The following is a 19546-nucleotide window of genomic DNA, read 5'->3' on the forward strand; positions in this document are numbered from 1 at the left end:
AGGGAGGGAGGGAGGGAGGGAGGGAGGAAGGGTGGGTAGGTTTGCTTTGCCTCACTCACAAAGAAGGCCTGGAGGCCGGGACTAGAGGCAGTTGGTAGCACTGCATATACAGTCAGCAAAAAAGAGAGCTAACAGGAAGTGGGACCAGGCAATAAAAGCTCAAGGCTCACCCCCTTCCTGCCAGGACTCACTTCCTGCAGGGAGGCTCCCCCTCTTAAAGGCTCAGTAGCCTCCCAAAAGAAGCTGGAGGTGAAGAGTTCACACACACAACTACTGAGGACATCTCACAGCCACACCACAACACACGAGGGACTCACATCACAGGTCCATAGAGAGTCAGGAAAGGTTCCAGACTCTTTCTGTCCATATTTCTACAGAGTTCCCTTATCCCTTCAGAGGTGCTTCACTCATCTGGTGGGTGACTGAAACATCATGGGGAGAAGTGTTTGAGGCAGGTCAGGTTATACTCTAGCTCAATGCCTTTTCTGTTGGAACTGTTATCACAGGGCTCAACTGTACTCTGTGTGTTTGTGTGTGTGTGTGTGTGTGTGTGTGTCTTAGTTTGGGTTTTATTGTGAAGAGACATCATGACCATGGCAACTCTTAGGAAACGATTAATTGATGCTGGTTTACAGTTTCAGAGGTTTAGTCCATCATTGTCATGGTGAAAAACATGGCGGCATGCAGGCAGACTCAGTGAGAGCTCTACATCTTCATCTGTAGGCAGCAGAAGGCTACTGTGACACACTGGTCAGACTTGAGCTTCTTAGACCTCAACACCCACCCCCATCCCCCAGTGACACACTTCCACCAACAAGGCCACACCTCCTAATAGTGCCACTCCCTTTGGCCAAGCATTCAAATACCTGAGTCTAAGGAGGGGGGAGAGAGATTCCTATTCAAACTACCACAGTGGGAGATGAGAAAATGTTCAAGAACCAAAAATAAGAGGAGGTGGATTGGGTGACTGCTGGGTGGTTGGGGCTGCCTAGCTGGAAAGGGCTTTACAACGAAACAGGTTAAGGAACGCTTGTGTTTAAAAGGGTTAGACAGGATTCATTACTGCGGGACATGGCTGGGTCTTTAAAGTCTTGGTATTGTGAGTGGCTGTGACAGCAGAGCACAGACTATTTCTCACTCTTATCAAGTCTCATTTCCTTCAAAGTGCACTTGTGACTAAAAGGGCTTCACTCCTGGTCCCGGCAGAAGGGGCTGCTGGAAGGCAGGACCCCTCTCCCTCCTGGCTGTGGTCTTTCCCTATGGCTCAGACTTCTTCATCCAGTGCCTAGACGTGGAAGGTGCCGACTGCTTTAGACAGGACCCAGCATGCTGTTATTATATTCTGTGTGGCGGTGATGATAGTCCAGGATGCGGGCTGTTCAGCCTGTGAATACTGAGAGCCTTGGTTTTTAGGGAGCAAGCTGTGAGCACTAGTTGTGTTGCCTTAAAGGGAACTAGCAGTTCCCAACACAGATAGCCATAAGCCCTTGTACTCACTGACATAGGACGTACCCATCCAATGACAGGCACCAAGCCCACGTTCTTCTGCCAGGCAGTGGTCTATGCTAGAGCCGAAACAATAAGAGGTGCCTTCTTTAAAAGGGCAACATCTCCAAGGAACCAAATGCCTATTCATTCATTAGTTCCCAATCTTGAGTCAGTAGTTCTGAGGTAGGAGCACTTGAATGTGAGTCAGTACTACATTTCTTTCTTTTTATTTATGTCTCTGGGGGGTGGGGAGGGGTCTCTGCATGTGAGCGCGGGTGTCTGTGGAAGCCAGAAGAGGGCGCCAGAGCTCCTGGAACTGGAGTGACAGGCACTTTTATGCACTGGGAACCAAAGTCTGGTTCTCCTTTTTTATTAGATACTTTCTTCATTTACATTTCAAATGCTATCCCTAAAGCCCCCTACACCCTCCCCCCACCCTGATCCCCAGCCCACCCACTCCCACTTCCTGGCCCTGGCATTCCTCTGTACTGGGGCATATGATCTTCGCAATACCAAGGGCCTCCCATTGGTGGCCGACTAGGCCATCCTCTGCTACATATGGAACTAGAGACACAGCTCTGGGGGGGGGGGGTACTGGCTAGTTCATATCGTTGTTCCTCCTATAGGGCTGCAGACCCCTTTAGCTCCTTGGGTACTTTTTCTAGTTCCTTCACTAGGGGCCCTGTGTTCTATCCAATAGATGACTGTAAGCATCTACTTTGGTATTTGCCAGGCACTGGCATAGACTCACAAGAGAGAGCTATGTCAGGGTCCTGTCAACAAAATCTTTCTGGCATATGCAATAGTGTCTGGGTTTGGTGGTTGTATATGGGATGGATCCTGGGGTGGGGCAGTCTCTGGATAGTCCATCCTTTCATCTCAGCTCCAAACTCTGTCTCTGTAATTCCTTTCATGGGTATTTTGTTCCCTATTCTAAGAAGGAGGGAAGTATCCACACTTTGGTCTTTATAGCTCAGTGGTAGAGCATTTGAGTGCAGTCTGTGCTCTTAAAAGCTGTACTACCACACAGGTCCGTGATCTTCTGTAGCAACGAGTAGCAAAGGTTTTGACATATCCCTTCTGGTGGGAACCTTGCCATCTGGAAAATTCCCAGGTAGGACTACATAGAAGAGGCAAATGTTTTCCTCTGCAGGACATGGTGGTGCAAACCTTTCATCCCAGCACTGAAAAGGCAGAAGCAGGCCAATGCCATCCTAGAACAGTTCCAGGCCAGCCAGGACTGCATTGTAAGACCCTGTCTCAAAGAAAAAAAGAACAAATGGTTTCCTCTTAGACAAACTTTCCCTTAGCACAGCATTTCCACAGCAGAGCCATTTCTTGTGGTGTTGATAAGTCACGTCCTTCATATCCGGTGAAGAGGCACACCTATAAGGCTTAACATGGAACCATACAGTGGGAAAGTTACCTCATTCCAAATTCTTTTCCAATCTTCTTGACTCTCAAGGACAAAGGTCAGTTGGCTGTTGGCATGTGCAAACCTCAGCGTTTGGCAGAGTAGTCAGGATAAGCGAGGTCAGCTGCTAAACAAGTAAGTCCAAACATCTTGGGGTCCAACAGAGTGAGCTTTGGCTTCTTGCTCGTGTATTGCTTCCTGCAGCCAAGCATCTGAGCTCCGTCTGTCTAGTAGTTGCAAGAAACCCCAGCCACAGACTCCGTGGCTTTGCTGACAGACAGAGGAAGGGGGAATTCCATGGAAAATTGCTACAGGGGAGCTGACAGGCCACAGAATCCTTCAGGCTGTGTCCCTCCACTTCTGTTGCTGGAGGTGCCATGGGATCTTATGGGGGCTACAAGTGAGATCCACAGTGACTCCACACAGCACAGACATCAGCCTGGGGGGAAGATGCTTGCCAGGGCTCAGGGTCAGAGCATACAGGAAGCAGCACTCCCTTCCAGCCCTTTTGACTCTCAAGAGTGCCTATGACTGACTTCCTTCACACTGAGTAGAGAAAAACAATAGTGGTTTTCTTCTCCTCAGCCACGGATTTACTTTCTGTAGCCAGACGTAGCATGACATATTAAAGAGAAAATTCCAGGACAAATTCATAAATTTTAAAGAGCCATGCTATATTGTTCTAATTATTTTATCATTAGTTATTACTAATCTCACCGTGCTAACGATGGGCTAAACTCTATCACAGCTTTGTAAGAATGGAAAGCATACAAACAAGGTATTTGCTGTTATGTGCAGTTTGGGGCATCTGGGGAAGTCCTTGGATTGTATCTGTTATAACAAATAAAGGAGACAGAAGTTAACATGAATGTCTTTATTAAGGTGGCTGTCGTGGGCTGGAATGTAGGCCAGAGGGTAGAGTGCTTGCCTAGCATAGAGGAAGCCCTGGGAGTGTTGGTGCACACCTGTAATCCCAGCACTTGGGAGGATGGGGGTGGTGGTTCAAGGTCATCCTCAGCTATGTAGCAAGTGTGAAGCTACCCCGGGGCTACATAAGGCACTTTAAAAACCAAAGTGGCCAACATAGCACACACACATAAATGACAATGGCAGATGAATTACTGACATGTGGGAAATGCATTTCTAAGGCAATGATGTCATCGAATCTGTCTGCAATGATTGTGACGCTCCATTCTGTGTGAATACAGCCGGCCACATGGGAGTACTATGCTCCTAGAATATGGGCAGTGTGAAAGGTTGAAATTCTGATATAATTTTTCTATATAAAAATGCAGGTCTTGGGTGAAAACCACAATTGACAGTTGCGGTGGTTTGAATATGCTTGGCCCATGGGAAACGGCACTAGTAGAAGTTGTGGCCTTGTTGGAGGATTGTGGCCTTGTTGGAGGAAGTGTGTCACTTGGGGGTAGACTTTGAGGTCCTATGATCAAGCTCAGCCAATTGCAGATGACAGTCTCCTTCTGGCTGCATTTGGATTAATATGTAGAACTCTCAGCCCCTTCCCCAGCACCATGTCTGCCTGGACGCTGCCATGCTTCCTGCCATGATGACAACAGACTGAACCTCTGAAGCTGTAAGCCAGACCCAGTTAAATGTTGTCCTTATAAGAGTTGCTGTGGTTATGGTGTCTCTGCACAGCAATAAAACCCTAACTTAGCCAGTAATGGTTGCCTGGAATGCAGCCCTGAGGCGGACCCAGAGGTAGGTGGTGCTCAGACACACTTTTTTCAAGATTTTAATGATTTTTATTTCATGTGTATGGGTGTTTGCCTGAACGTGTGCCTGTGTATCATATACACACAGGTCAGAAAAGGGTATTGGGTCCCCTGAGACTGATATTACAAACATTTGCAAGTCACTGTATAGGGGCTGGGAATTGAGCCCTGGTCCTCTGGAAGAAGACAGCTCTCAGCCCTGCTGTGTGCCTGCTGTGTGGTATGCATATAATGGAGGGGAGATGGTGTGTGCCACTTATTGGCCACCTCTGCAGTAGATTTTATTTTATTGTTCTGTTTTTTGAGACAAGATTTCTTTGGCTGTCCTGGTTGTCCTGGGACTAGCTTTGTAGAACAAGCTGGCCTTGAACTCAGAGATCTACCTCTTAAATGCTAGGTTCAGAGGCACGCTCCACTATACCTGGCATTAAAGTGGATTTTCTTAAACTATCTTTTTAGTTCTAATTTTTACATTTTCTCCCAAGGCTTCAGTGAGATATTATACCCAGTTTACAGTCCTTGGATCTGTAGTATTAGTTTCTGCTTCCTGTATCATTTGTTTCTTCTCAATAAGCATAGGGTATCAAGGGGCCAGGCTGACAGGGGGGCCTTTACCCCAATACTAATGATTGCAGTCTGCTGAGCTATGAGTCACCATCTCCTCTGCTCAAGAAAGACACCCAGAAGTCACCTATTGGGAGGCAGGGGATCATTACTGACAGAAGAGGAAGAACCCCCTCTGCTTAATGTGGGGCTAAAAGTGGAAGGCGGGAAATAACCTTTCCGTGTTACTGCAGAGGTGGGGCGAGCTGTCAATGGCCTAGGCTGTCTTGGAAAGGAATTCACAGGTTCTGATGAAGATAAAAGAGTCCAGGCATGGCACAGAATGCCTCCCCCCTCCCTACACACACAGAATCTGAATGTCAGGAGGTTGGTAGAGTTTCTGCAGATCCCACCTCCTGTCTGAGAGTCCCTGCCAGGCATGGAGGGACAGGTCACCATGCTGACCCTGGCTGGCATTTCAGACAGCTTTATAATTACACTGATTCCAACCACAATGACCTTTTGGCTTTCTCATCTGGGAGCATGAGGTGTTCACACGCAGCTTTTATCTTAGTCCAATACTCTAATCAGCATTTCCCTCTCCCTTCCTCTGGCCCTGGTTAGATTTAGACCACGGCCCTGGACCATTTGGGCAACTTGCTCTCTCCTTTGGCTTCTATGAAAATCCTTAATGTCCAGGCTTCACTCTGGCCACCTAGACCCTCTGAGGGACAGTCTTGGTATCCCTGCATCTAAGGCTTTCCACTGTGGGCAAAGCTGTGAGTTAAGAGCTCATAGCTCTCTCTTGTCCTTCCTCACCTTTGGCTAATTTGTCCACTAGTTTCCTCCAAGTGCTGGTCCCCACCCAATCTACTCTCTCCTACAACCATGCTCTGTACTTGGAGAGCACAGGCCTCAGGTTACAGTTGTGTGCCCGTGGGTGTGGCAGTTGACTCATCAGTATCTCTCACTGGGTAGCCGTCCTCAGGATGGCTCTGGATGTGTTCCACCTCCTGATAGTCACGCTCTGTCTGACCTCTTCCCACATTGCTTGAGAGTTTCTGTGACAGAGGTGGTGTGTGGGACTTTAAGGTCAGGTTTGAAAGACTATGGTTTTATGAAGAGTCTCTCTTGGATCATTGGTTTTGGGGACACCCAGCCATCATGTCCAAGACACTGAGATTCACATGCTAAGGATACCTGACAAGGGCTACATGGGTGACCACATGAAGGCCATGAAGGCTTAAGGAATCCTTCAGGTGACCGAGCAAAACAACATGAGAAGCCCTGCTCTAGAATCGCTCAGTTGTTGCTCTGAGATCCTTCACTTATGAGAGGTACTTGGAAACACGGACACAACGTTACACAGCAGTGTATACTAGTCACCTTTCACCCAGGATGCTCCATTAGAGCAGAAACCATGATTACTGCTGTTCTCCAAACTATACATGCAAACATCTAGGTGTTCACACGCAGCTTGGTAAGGGGATCAGACACACACACACATACACACACACACCCCTTATATGTATAAATATGCACATACATACATACATACATACATGAATTTATCTTTTGACTTTATCAACCAACCAACACTTCTTTGTGTGTGTGTATTTGTATGTGTGCATGCCACTAAGTTATACATGTGCACATGTGCACGTGTGTATGTGCTGATATGTGGGCATGTGTATAGAGGCCAGAGGACAACCTCTACCATTGCTTGTCAACACTGTCAAAATTTATTTGTTTTGGACACAGGCTCTGCTCTGTCATTTTCCTCTGGAATCCTTTGACTAAGCTCTGCTGACTGGCCAGCGAGTCTCAGGGACCAAGCACTCTGCCTGTGCAGAGTGAGGATTACAAGGGGCAGTCGATGTCCTTAGATGGGTTTGCATCTTCACACACTGTGAGAAGCACTTTCCTGACTGAGCCAGTTCTCCATGCAACATGTCCTCTTGAACCCTTGTGAGGGACAGATAGGGGTGGTATGGGGCAGTCCTGTCCTCCTGGACTGCACTAGAGGGATGTGATGAACAAGATGTGAGGGTGCTGTGGTGGTGGGGTCCAGCTGGAGCAAAGGGCCAGACAAGATGGAGTTTGGTAGAGGCAAGTCATGAGCAAAGACATTTGAGTTCCTATAAATGGGTGAGTTCCTGGGGCCCGTGGCAGGACCACAGGAAGGCCCTGGTCCGCAGGATTAGTATGTCAGGTGGTATGCACAGGAGCTGTGTGAGGAGACATAGTGGCAAATATCACCTGATTCTGGGTGTTGGGGAGGTTGGGAGCAGCTGCCTTTTGTGGGGGTTCTCCCGCATAGTTCCCCAACTTTGTCATGGGCAGTATGATGAACTAGGGAGGCGCCAGCTGGCTTCTGGGTTCTTGCTGTTGCTGGTGTGGCTGGATGAGATGTCACCATAAGCCTTGGGGTTCACGCCTTCAAATTCAGGGCAGAAGAAATAAGAGCACCGGATCCTTGTGCAAATTAAACAGGCTGTGGATGTAAAGTTCAGAGCACAGCGCCTGCCGCCTGTCACTTGGCAAATGCCACTGATGGCTGTCATGCTTCTACACTGGGGAGAAACAGATTTCTGAGTCCAGGTGCCCTTTTTCTTTTCCACACTTTTAAATGAAACTTCAAACTTGATGACATGTAGCAAAGTGTTCACTGTGAGTAATCAAGACACCCCCTGTCTGCACCTCCACTCTCCTGCAGACACAGGTCAACTCAGCCACACCTTTCTTCATCTTTCACTCTGTCATCCATGCTGGGCACTGGCCACACCGTTGCCTGTGACTCATGTCTCCTCCTGTAAGTGACTGCTGCTCACCTGAATCCCAGTAAAACCCACTGATTTCCCCCATTGGACATCGGTGGTTATCTGGGCTCTAGTCTGTGGTACGTTTCGTTCCCCATCTGGAATGAGTGGGTGCTTGCTCTCCTGTCCCCAGGAATAGTGTCATACATCAACATTTGGCATGTGACTCTGAGGCTCCTTGGTCCAGCACACTGTGGATTTCGCATGTCCACATACAGACATCTCTGCAGAACCCACTGTTGAATCAATAGGGAAGAAACTGACTGTGTGGGCAGCTCATAAGCCTAGGCATCAACTCACACGCCTCAAATGCCCTCAACTTTGAAAAACAGGAAAATAGATTATATCTGACAGAATAAAAGCCTCTCAAGCAGCAATCTCCTGATATGATCAAACTGGGATGGGTGTCATCTTTTAAACAATCAGGTAGAATGGCGGGCTCCATGATCTGATCAGGTGTATATGCTATAGGCTTTAATAAATGTCTGGCATAGGAAGCCCATTTTTGCTGCTCATCGCCATGTCTCTGAGATCTGGGAGATGGTCACAGCATCATAATTGTGCTTCCAAGTATCACATCCACCAAGCATGGCAGTCCTGGCTTCTGCCACCTCTCCCTTGAGTTTGTGCTATCTTGACTGGTGGGTATTGCTTCCACTCCATGCTTACAGTGTCCTCATGCAGCCTCCAGTTCAGCTGTGGGGATGACTGGCTACAGAATGGAGAGGACTGTGGAAGCTGAGGTAAACCTGTCACACTGGGTATCAGCTGTGGCCCTTTTGGTTTGCAAACAATTGATATCAAGCTTAAGCAGAAAAGGAAACGTTGTTGGCTCAGTGAGTAGAGCTCCCAGTCTGTCTCTGCAAAGCTTCAGGCAAGGCTAGACCCAGGCGTGCATGCTGGTCTCTTATCTCATCTTTCTTTCTTCCCTGTGCTCTGTTCTAGTTTCTGCTGCAGCATTTTCTTTGCTTAACCGGCACACTCCAGCCGGAAGAGTGCTCATCTTCCTCCTACTCAGCCTAGGACAGTGTCTCTGTGGTTGGATCTGGTCATATTGCCATCAAGGCTCTTCTGGTGTGTGGTCAGAAAGGTGGCATCCCACTTGCGTCTCTTTCTATCACCAAAAGCCTAGGGCAGAAGGAACTCATCCAAATGACCCAGACAACAGCAGAGGGGTGGGGAGGGAGGCATCTGAGGGATGCTACAAAGACCATCCTTTCTCCTGAGATGGTCAGTGACCTTGAAAACTAAGTCACTTTGGATGAAGGTGAGACTTGAGGTGGATAGAAAGGCAGGCTGTTAACTAGCTTCCAACATCTTCCACAAAAAAGAGCTGCTGGGAGATTGGCAGGTGACAATAAGCCTGAGTGGCTGTGTGTTTGTGTATATGTGCATGTGTGTGCATGTGTGCATGTATGTGTGTCTGTGTTTGTGCATGTGTGTGTGCATGTCTGTGTATATGTGTGTCTCTGTGTGTGTACGTGTGTGGTGTGTGTATACAAGAGAGAGGTGGGGGGCAGGGCATTGTCTGCAGAATGGTGGCACCCATAAGTATCAGTAGTAGAAGGCTGACAACTGAGAAGAGAGAGCCTGGGAACCAGGAGACCCCCAGCTCCTTCATGGGTACAGTGGGAGTGAATGCAGCCTCTCAGGAGGCAGCCATTGGCAGATGTGGCTGTGCGGTGGGTAAAGGAAAGGCCGTAAACATGGGAGGATTTGTGTGCAGAAACAGGAGGATGCTGGAGGTCCAAGCTGGGAGCAGTGGCACATGCTGGTGACCCCAACATTCAGGAAGTTTAGGCATGGTGGTTATGATGTAGAGGCTAACCTGTGCTATCATGAGGGTCAGCCACGGAAATAGTGACAGTGTGTCTCAAAAAAGGGGAAACTTAAAGTAGCAGAGAGGCCATGCTGACAAGCAGTAGGGTAGAGAAGGTGTTTTAGATAGGTTTCCACTGCTGAGAAGTGACACCATGACCACAGCAACTCTTGCTTATTTAACTGGGCCAAGCTTACAGTTTCAGAGGTTCAGTCCATTATCATCATGGTGAGAGCATGGCAACATGCAGGGAGACATAGCACTGGAGAAGTAGCTGAGAGTTCTATATCTGGATTGGAAGGCAGCAGGAAGAGAGTGACACTGGGCCTGGCTTGTGAATTTTTAACTTCAAAGCCCACCTCCAGTGACATACTTCCTCCAACAAGGCCACACCCCTCCAACAAGGCCACACCCCTCCAACAAGGCCACACCCCCTCCAACAAGGCCACACCTCCCCCAACAAGGCCTGCCTCCTAATTCTTTCAAATAATCTTGGTGGCACCCTGCTTTGTGCCTTGTCTCTTACTGAGAGACTTGGAAGCAGCAGTAATGCCATGAAACTGGGTAGTCTGTCAGTAATTAACTCTGTTAGAAATCTCTCATTCTCTCAGAGGCTCAGAGAAACCCTGCCATAGGAGATTCAAGATAGGCCTTATTCTCTCCCTTCAAATGGTCTATTGTGAACGTTATTGGTAGTAGCTCACACGCCATCAGACATTGAACCTCTTTCTCTGGGTCCTCTGATTCCATGGCAATGGGCAGCATTGGGGGCTCCAGGGACAAGACAGTTGGAAATGAAGATGGATTCTAATTTCTAGGTCCCCAGGCCTGGTTGCTGCAATTTTGTTTTTTTGGAAAGCCCCTCCCCAGCTGGGAGTTGTGTTAACAGTTATTTGCCCTGTTGGGGGAGATGTTGACAACTATCTATACAACATCAAAAAGCTTGTTTTCCTAAGTGGTAATTAGAGCATCTCAGTGGGAGCCCAGTTCCGAGACTCTCTCTGCCAGCAGATCAGCCAGTCCACACTGTGACCAGGCGGTCAGGGGCTCTGCTAATTACAGATGACATCAGTATTCGTCCTAGGCTGGCTGACTATGCTGGAATAAATAAATAAACTCCCAGCACTTTCTTTCATCCCCCCAGAGTCTCTGCAGGTGAGAGCATGGCCCAGAAACCCATCCGCTGGAGGTCTTTCAGGGAGCTTGTGACTTTGTTGCTTAAAATTCCTTGGAGAGGGGAAAAAATACTTAACTGAATTGAATCATTAAATAGACTTATCCTGGATGCTAGAGACATAACTTCAGGAGACAAGCTTGCTCTCAGGGAGAAGCTGGGTCATCTGGTGACTTGCTAACCCTGCTCAACCTCATCCACTATTCATGCTGGGGCTTGCCACTGTGCGCCATGCCCAAGGGTTACAGAACGATGCCAGCACTGTCACAGCGATGGCTACAGATGAAATGTGTGATGAGTCCCCTCTGTCTCTCCATCTCAGCTTCCTCATTTGAATATGGGTACAATGCAAGTTCCCTCTTGGGGAGGTTTGCTTTCAGGCTTCAGTGAACTCATGCTGGTGACACATTGAGAAGATGATTCGGACACTTAACTAACACGCCCTTCACCCCCTAGTAAAAGAGGCTTGCTTCTGTCTGTTTCCCCTGTGTCTGTGTGCATGCAGTCCAGCGCACCATGGAGAGCAGCAGTTCTACCTTTGTTGCTACCTCTATCTCCAAAAACATTTACATAAAATTCATAGCAATAGCAAAATTACAGTTATGAAGTAGCCACAAAAATAATTTTATGGTTGTGGGTCAGCACATGAGGAACTGTCACATGCACAAGTCACACGGTATTAGGAAGGTCGAGACCACTGCTCTAGGGTGTTATCCTAAAAAAATTACTCTCTTTTGTCTCTGAGACAGGGTCTCCTGTTGGTCTGGAGCTCACCAATTAGGCCTTGAGCCCTAGGAATGCACACGTCTTCTCCTCTTGGGATGTGACCACTATGTCCCATGTGAACACATTACCACCATGTACCTAAGTATGTACCACTGCATCCAGTGTTTTATGTGGGTTGAGGTAACTCAGGTCCTCGTGCCTGTGAGGCAAGCACTTCACCTACTGAACTATCTTCCCAGTCTCAAGAAGTCTGATTCTTTCGAGGATGAACTATAAAAAGCTAAATAGCTGAGATACAATCCACTGCACTTGCCTCTTCCCCCTCCCCTCTTCCTGTCACCCGCTGGCATGCCTTTTGTAACTTCACCAACAATGATGACCTAGGCATTCAGGCATGTGAATGTTCTCAAGAGCAGCCTGGAAGCCTCGGCTTGGGAGCTGGTTTAGCAATCATCCCTGCGGCTGCACTGCTAAGGTCTTTGAGCATCACCCAGCAACCACATGAAGTGGGGTGGTGATCAAGGCCAGTATCTCCCGTTAGAGCAGGCTGCACACTGAACAGACCAGGGAGTGACGTGCTCATGAAGAAACTCCTGACGATCTTATGGGGATGGTTCTCTGCAGTACAGTTCATGGAAAACGAACATGAGCCCTAGAAGCAGGTCACACACAGGGCCACTGAGAGAATGCCAGGGCTGGAACTCAACTCACCGAAGTCACATCCACCCTTAGTTATGCCTCTCTTCTCTTTCCTATTCTATCAATTTCTAAAGGTCTGCTATTAAAAAGAGGCCACTGGTGGCAAGGCATGTCTTAGTTTCAGAAACAAGATGTGAGGGAAACCGTGCACCTTAGAGTTAGGGAAGCAGCCTGTTGATGAGGCACCCTTCTGCACGTAGTGCCTGCTGCATAATCAGCTCAAAGCTGGGCCAGTTCTGCACTGTGCAGTCAGCCTGTGGCCCTGGAAGAGGGGTCCAGGTGGCTTAGGGGGATTTGTGGGAAGAGACTGTCATTTAGGTGGATACTGTGTAGAAGCTATTCTAACTCAGAATGGATTGTAATCAGGGAAGGCCAAGGGAGGCTGGCTCAGGATAGGGCAGGAGACCCAAGGCCACCACCAGCTCTGCCTTCTTCTAGTCAGCTTCAACTTCCACCCACATGTGCAGTGCAGAGTTCTGCTCCTGGTGTCTTCTCTCTGTACTGTGGCCGTCTCTGCTGTTCCCTTTGGGACGTCCCTCCCAGCCTCATTCTCCTGGCTGACCTAACCATCTTGCATTCTCAGCTCAAGCCGAGGCTTTCAAAGCTCTCTGTAACACTCTTCCTTCATTCTCTTATGTTCCTGTTATCAGAGAACTCTACTGGAATCTTCCCTGAACCAGACCTGGTGATAGGACAAACACAACATCTGGCTGACCAGGTCATGGAATGGGCAAGACAGAGGCAGGCGGGGCATTCGGGAGCTCGCAGCAGAGGTGCAGGCAGCATGGTTTAGCCTCTGCAGATATGTGGCTAACATGTATTGATGTACTGAGCTATCTCTTTAACACTCACTGTTTCTTATCAATGCCCACAGGTGCTACCCTGTCCCCATTTTACAGGTGAACTCAGGATTTTCAGAGGTTAATTGGCTTAAGGAATGGAGTTGAGAGTCTGACTCGGGAGCCCTGGCTGCTTACTGTCGAGTAGAGGGCTGGGGAGCTTGGAGGGATGGAGGCAAGACACGGCATATGGAACGAGAATACTCTTTGCAGGGGAGAAGGGCAGTTTGGGAGCAGTGTGAGATGACTTTGGAAACTGTCATGCTGTGTGTTCAATAGAGGCTTATCTTGTCCTCAGAGACAGGTCACATGGCAGTCCTGAGGCTCTCAGTGTGGAGGTGTTCCCCTGGGATGGAAGGTGGAACTGCTGGGACATTGAGCTGTTTCCTGAAGCCATAGATGTGCTATCCACTGTGCTTGGTGGACATCTGTGGGCTAGTTCATGGTGTGAGAGGAACTGTCACTCGAGCATCTGCACAGAAAAGCAACAAATCCTCATACAAGGGCCAGGGGGAGCACCGTGGCTGCTGCTGTCCCCACCTCAAGTGCTCACACTCTTCTCTACCAACAGAAGAGAGCAGAGTTAATCTTACCTGCAGGGCTTTTCAGTAAACTAGTGATAGCCTGGGCACGTGGTTCCTGAGTGTGTGTGTGTGTGTCTGTGTGTGTGTGAGTGTGTGTGTGTCTGTGTGTGTGTCTCTGTGTGTGTGTGTGTGAGTGTGTGTGTGTGTGTGTGTCTGTGTGTGTGTGTGTGTGTGTGTCTCTGTGTGTGTGTAGGGTGGAGGATTACTCTCCTTCCACCCCATGGGGGTCTGATCATGGAGATTAGGTGGCTAGGCTCAGCAGCAAGTGCCTTTAACTACGACAGCATTTTACCAGCCCAAGTTTGCTAGTTTTTTTTTTAATCTTTATTATTATCTTTTAAAAAATACAAGTCTTTTAAAGATAAGCTGAGATGGGATCATGCACTGTCTCGAAGGGCTTAAAAGGGTAGCCTGGAGCACCAAGGATTTACGGCGAGCTGACAAAGGCAGTTCTGCTGCCTTCCACCAGTGCTGGAGCAGCCAGATGCTCTGGGTGGAGTCAGATTCAAGAAAAACCAGATACCACCAGTTCTGTACAAGTGGTGGCCTCAGCCTCATGACAGAGGGGACCTGTGTATAAAATTCCTGCTTCCTCACAGAGTAGCGTGCCTTTGAGAGATGACATTGCAGGGACCGTGAACCAACTGTTGTGTCATCTGGCTACCTCCCCATCCACACACAGTACCGTCACTCCTGTCCTCTGATCCTGTCTTCAAAAGGCTATGTATCCTCTCCTAAACCTATTCTTTCTTCTCCATGTGGCCCTGTTGCAACAATGAACACATCTCAAAACACCCTAGAACCAATGAATTTTAAAAGTTCAGGTGTTGTATATGTTTTTTTCAGTATAAAAATTTCATTTCTGTCCCTCAGATGAGCACCCCCATTTGAGCATATATTCTTTACAACAGGTATTTGAGTGTCTGGAGTGCCTGGGATGTCATTTCCTTTAAGTATGACTTGGGTTTCTCTTCTCCTCTCCTTTCCTCTTTCCCCCCTCCCCTTCCTTCCCTCCGTTTTCCCTCTTCCCCTCCCCCTCCCCTCCTCCTCTCCCCTCTCCTATCAAGCACTCTAAAGTTGTCTTAAGCACTGTGATGCTGTTCTGTTACGTTCACAGGTAACACTCACACTGTAAGTGCACTCCCTGTTGCTTGCTCTGGACAGTGGTCAAATTGTGTCCCAGTCTTTTCTTTTTAGCTTTTGCCGTTTGGCCTGTTTGGCTTACACATGCTTTGGGTCAAGGCAGAGATCTGTGGGAAGTACGTATCAGGGGCTTACATCCCTGGCTTACATCCTCTTCCCTCTGGGACTCCTCACTTGCTCCCCAGTGCCTTAGGCTTCTTTATCTTGTTTCTTTGGTCTAAGCAGCAGCAGATATTTGCAAATATATTATTTATCCCTGATGTGCCACTTAACAGCAATGGCTTGTCCTCAGGCAAACTCTCGGTGAGCGGGAAGGACTATAACTCATTTTTGTGCCAAGTCTTCTCTAAGTTTGATTTAAAAATATTTTGTTTCAAAATCAGCTCTATTTTAGTATTTACACTGGGATATCATAGGTGCATATTCTGCTGTGGCTAGAAGAGGGAATGTTTCTGACAGCTCATATACTGAATGCGTGCTCCTCAGCTAGTGACACCACTTGGGGAGGTTACAGAACCTCAGGAGGTGGGGCCCAGAGAGAGGACTGCTCCCCTTTGAGGGTTATACCTAGTGCTTTCTTCTCTCTGCTTTTGTATGAGCAGCCTCTGCCACAGCTCCTACTACTGTGAGGTTCTGCCTCTCCATGGACCCAGACGCAACAGTGCAAGACTACGGACAGAGAGCCATAAAACCAGAAACTGAAAACATCTAGCTTCTCTTTTGGAAAAGCTCTCTCTCTCTCTGTCTCTGTCTCTGTCTGTCTCTGTCCCTGTCTCTGTCCCTGTCTCTGTCTCTGTCTCTGTCTCTGTCTCTGTCTCTGTCTCTGTCTCTGTCTCTGTCTCTCTCTCTCTCTCTCTCTCAGAGGTGAATCTGTCCAGTTACTGCCTTTCCTCCCACAGTAAGTAAAGCTATAACCTATGCATGGGCAGATGCCCTCATGATTTACCTGGGATTCCAATTTGTTTACTCTACATGCTAGCCACTCTGAATCCCTCAATCTACATCTTAATTTCCTCCACCCCTTGGGACCACTGTTATCACTATCCTTATGTATCTTATATAAAGATATATGTATGAGTATATCATTATACACGTATATGTATATATACACACACACATATATAATACACATATGTAAATCTCATATATACATATATATACATATATATATATTTATATATATATTTCTGTGTGTGTTGTTTATGCATGCAAGTACCTATGTGCACGTGCAGGCTGATGAAAGGACAAGGTGATGACAGGAGTTTTCTTCAACTGTTTTTCCCTTTTATGTTGAGGCAGGCATCTCAATTTAGCCAGAGCTCCCCCAAAGAGCTACTGTCACTACCTAGCTTACTTCAGGATGAGCACTGATTACAGACAGGCTGCTGTGTGCACTTAAAACTTTAACTGGGTTCTGCAGTGCCAGACTCTAGCCCTCATCCTTGCTGCTTTTGTAGCAAACACTTGAAATGCTGAGCTATCTCTCCAGCACAATTTACGTTTTTAATATTTATATTTCACATAGTGACATCAGGCAACATTTTTGTGCTTGGCTTCCCATAGTATAATGTACTTTAGATCCATTTGTTTTATAACAAACGGCAGAAACTCATCCCTTTAAAGGCTGAAATATGCACACACACACACACACACACACACACAAACATACCTTCACACTTACATGTATTACGCTCAACTATTCACCCATCTTTCCATCTCCTCGTGCACACCTGCATGAGGACACCTGTACTCTCATATCCAACGAAGCACTATTGTCTAGGTTTTAAGTTCTTTTAATCTGCCCATTTCCCAAATCTCAGGGGTTGCCTAAGGGCATTTACAGAGGGAGCTGGTCTGTGCACACTTAGTCCACGAATCTCCGGGTGGCACCAGTTGCTTTCCTCCCTGCTCAGGTGCAGTATGACATTTTGTCTCTCATCTTTCACGCACATTCTGCCTCTCCTGTTGGTCCAGCAGCAGCAGAGCCTTCTCCAGCGCCGCTGGTCTCAGAAGGCTCGCTGGGCGGCACCTGCATTATAGAGCTCACTCCTCTGCAGTTGGCTGCCTACGGCTGCCAGGCTGGGTCAGTGTTTCTCTGGCTCTGCAGCTTTGGTTACTGCCCCATATTCATTCAGGAAACCAGGCTCAGAAGAGCTGGCGTCTGGGACGCCCAAATCATTCCGTCTGATACTCACTGTGCTCTAGGACCAAGGGCAAAGTGGCAGTACGGGTTATTTTCTGACTTCTGATGACATCTAGCTTACATGACAATTTGGAAAGAATTAGGGTGAGCATCCCTGTTCTGGATATATGAAATCCAAAATGTTCTAACACAGGAAAAGGCAACATTTGGAATTTGGGATTAGGGATATGCATATGCAGATATTAAAACAAACAAACAAACAAACAAACAAACAAAACCCAAGAGCTTGGTGTGGTGGCACATGCCTAGAACCCCAGCATTGGAAGTTCAGAGTTATCTCTGGCTTCATAGCTGAGTCTCAGGCTAACCTGGGCTACATGAGGCCCCATCTCAACAAAAACAACAAATGGAACATAAAGGGTGAGATCTGGAACGGCTGCTTTAGGTAAGGGCTATTCCACCTGCAGCACAGGGCTGAGGGGCCGGGCTCCCTCCTTCTGTCCTCTTGAGCACCAAGGGTCCATACTGCTGCCTGCAATTGCTGCTGCTATACAGCTTTGCTCTCTCACTCTATTTTACATCTCAGGCACAGTGCTGGGCACAGGGAACAGATGGCAAGTAACAGAAGTGACCCTGGTGTTCTATGGCTTGTATCCTGGTGGAGGTAACTTTTATGGTCTTTGGTTGTCAATCAAGCACATTTCTAAATTTGCTAAAAAAGCAAAACCAAATCAAACAAATAAGTACACTTGGCTGTGTGGTGCAGGAGAACCACTTTCAGGAGTGACTACTGAACTGAGAAAAAAATGATAACAAGATCCCAGTGTCTGTCACAGCAGAGCCAGCGCGAAGGGGTGGCTTGAGAGGCAGACACGGGATGCAGTGACTGGGGCCTGATATCTCAATAAGGACTTTGTTCTAAAGCACCATAAACGAGGGAGATGCCTGACAGAATTATGAAAGGCCACACCACTATTTGGTCAAATTTGTCTACAGGCCTATGAAAGCATGAAGGAAAGACTGGCTCAGTAAGTACTGTGAAGTCACCATATTTTCAAACAAGGAAACAGAAACTAACTGAAGGAGAGAGACTCCAGCCAGTGGAAGCTTTGCCTGGAGAATGCTGTGATTATTTTTTTAAAAATCCACGTATATGCACACAGATGCATGTGCTTGTATGCCCTCTTTGATGACAAAAGACAGCATATGTATATATATATATATATATGTAAATTTATATACTTATATATATAAAATCACCACCCACATGCTCTCTTACACCTGTGTAGCCAAGTTGCTATGGTTTGGAGAGAAGAGCATCCCCTCTGTGTCTGTTCAGAATCTGCTGCTAGCTCATGACAATACCATGTTCAACTCCGCGGCTGCAGAGCGTGGAAGCTGCTGCTTAGGGGTAAGAATGAAGACTTCAGGTACATGCCAATCACGTGTCTGCTGCCTCTTCTTCAGAGACTTTGCTCTACACTCTGGAGTCTAGAACTATATCATGTGTGTGGCACCTACAGTTGTGAGGCCAATGTTCTACACATTTGCCTGGGCTTAAAAAATACTCTTTTGCCTCCCTGGCAGTGGGCAGAGAGACACCTTGCTGTTGGTGGTGTTTTTTATATCAGCCCAGAGCAGGACAGCATGTGTGAGCATGTGGTGGTCAGAGGGGAGAGAAGAGAAGTGGAGTCGCTTGAGGATTATGAAGAAGGATGGAACTGGAGAATGGAGGACAGGGAGGAGGAGCCTGTTGAGAGTGGCCAGCCTACCGCCTGGGGCCACGGTGAGGTCCCAGCCAGAGCTTCCACTGAGGGCTGTGTGAGTCTGTTGTTATATAGTCCATGCTAATGTCCATAGGTCATACTACCACTAGAGACCATGGGGATGTTCCTTGTTGCAGCCATGAGGCACCATGTGGATGTCCAGGGGATGGGTATAAGCAGCCCCACCCCTCACTGGATGTGATGCTCTGGCCCAATCTCTCACCTGTGGCAGCACTTGGGAGAGCTGGCCCTGTGCCTTGCAGGCAGCACAGTGGAGCTGGCCCTGGTGGCAGGGGTGTAGGTGAGCTGGCCCCAGGGGTGTGAGTGTGAGAGAGCTGACCTTGCCCCTTGTCTGCCATGGAGTGGCATGGGCATAGAGGTGAGGTTCCAACCCCTAGTCCCTCACCACCTCTGGCAGATGGGAAAGCAGTCCAAAGGGTAATAAGTTTGGGAGAGCTAGCTTTGCCCCTCACTAGCTACAGCACTTGGGAGAAAGGGGACTGCACCTCGTCTGGACAGCATAGCATCGCTGACTCTGTTGGCAGGGACACAAGTGAGTCAGCCCTGGGGATGAGCCCTGCCACTTGTCTGCCATGGGTTTGTGTGGGTGCAGGGGTAATGTCTTATCCACCCTTGCCATTCACTGCCTGTGA

Source organism: Mus caroli, chromosome 16, assembly GCF_900094665.2.
Source record: "Mus caroli chromosome 16, CAROLI_EIJ_v1.1, whole genome shotgun sequence".
Classification (NCBI taxonomy): domain Eukaryota; kingdom Metazoa; phylum Chordata; class Mammalia; order Rodentia; family Muridae; genus Mus; species Mus caroli.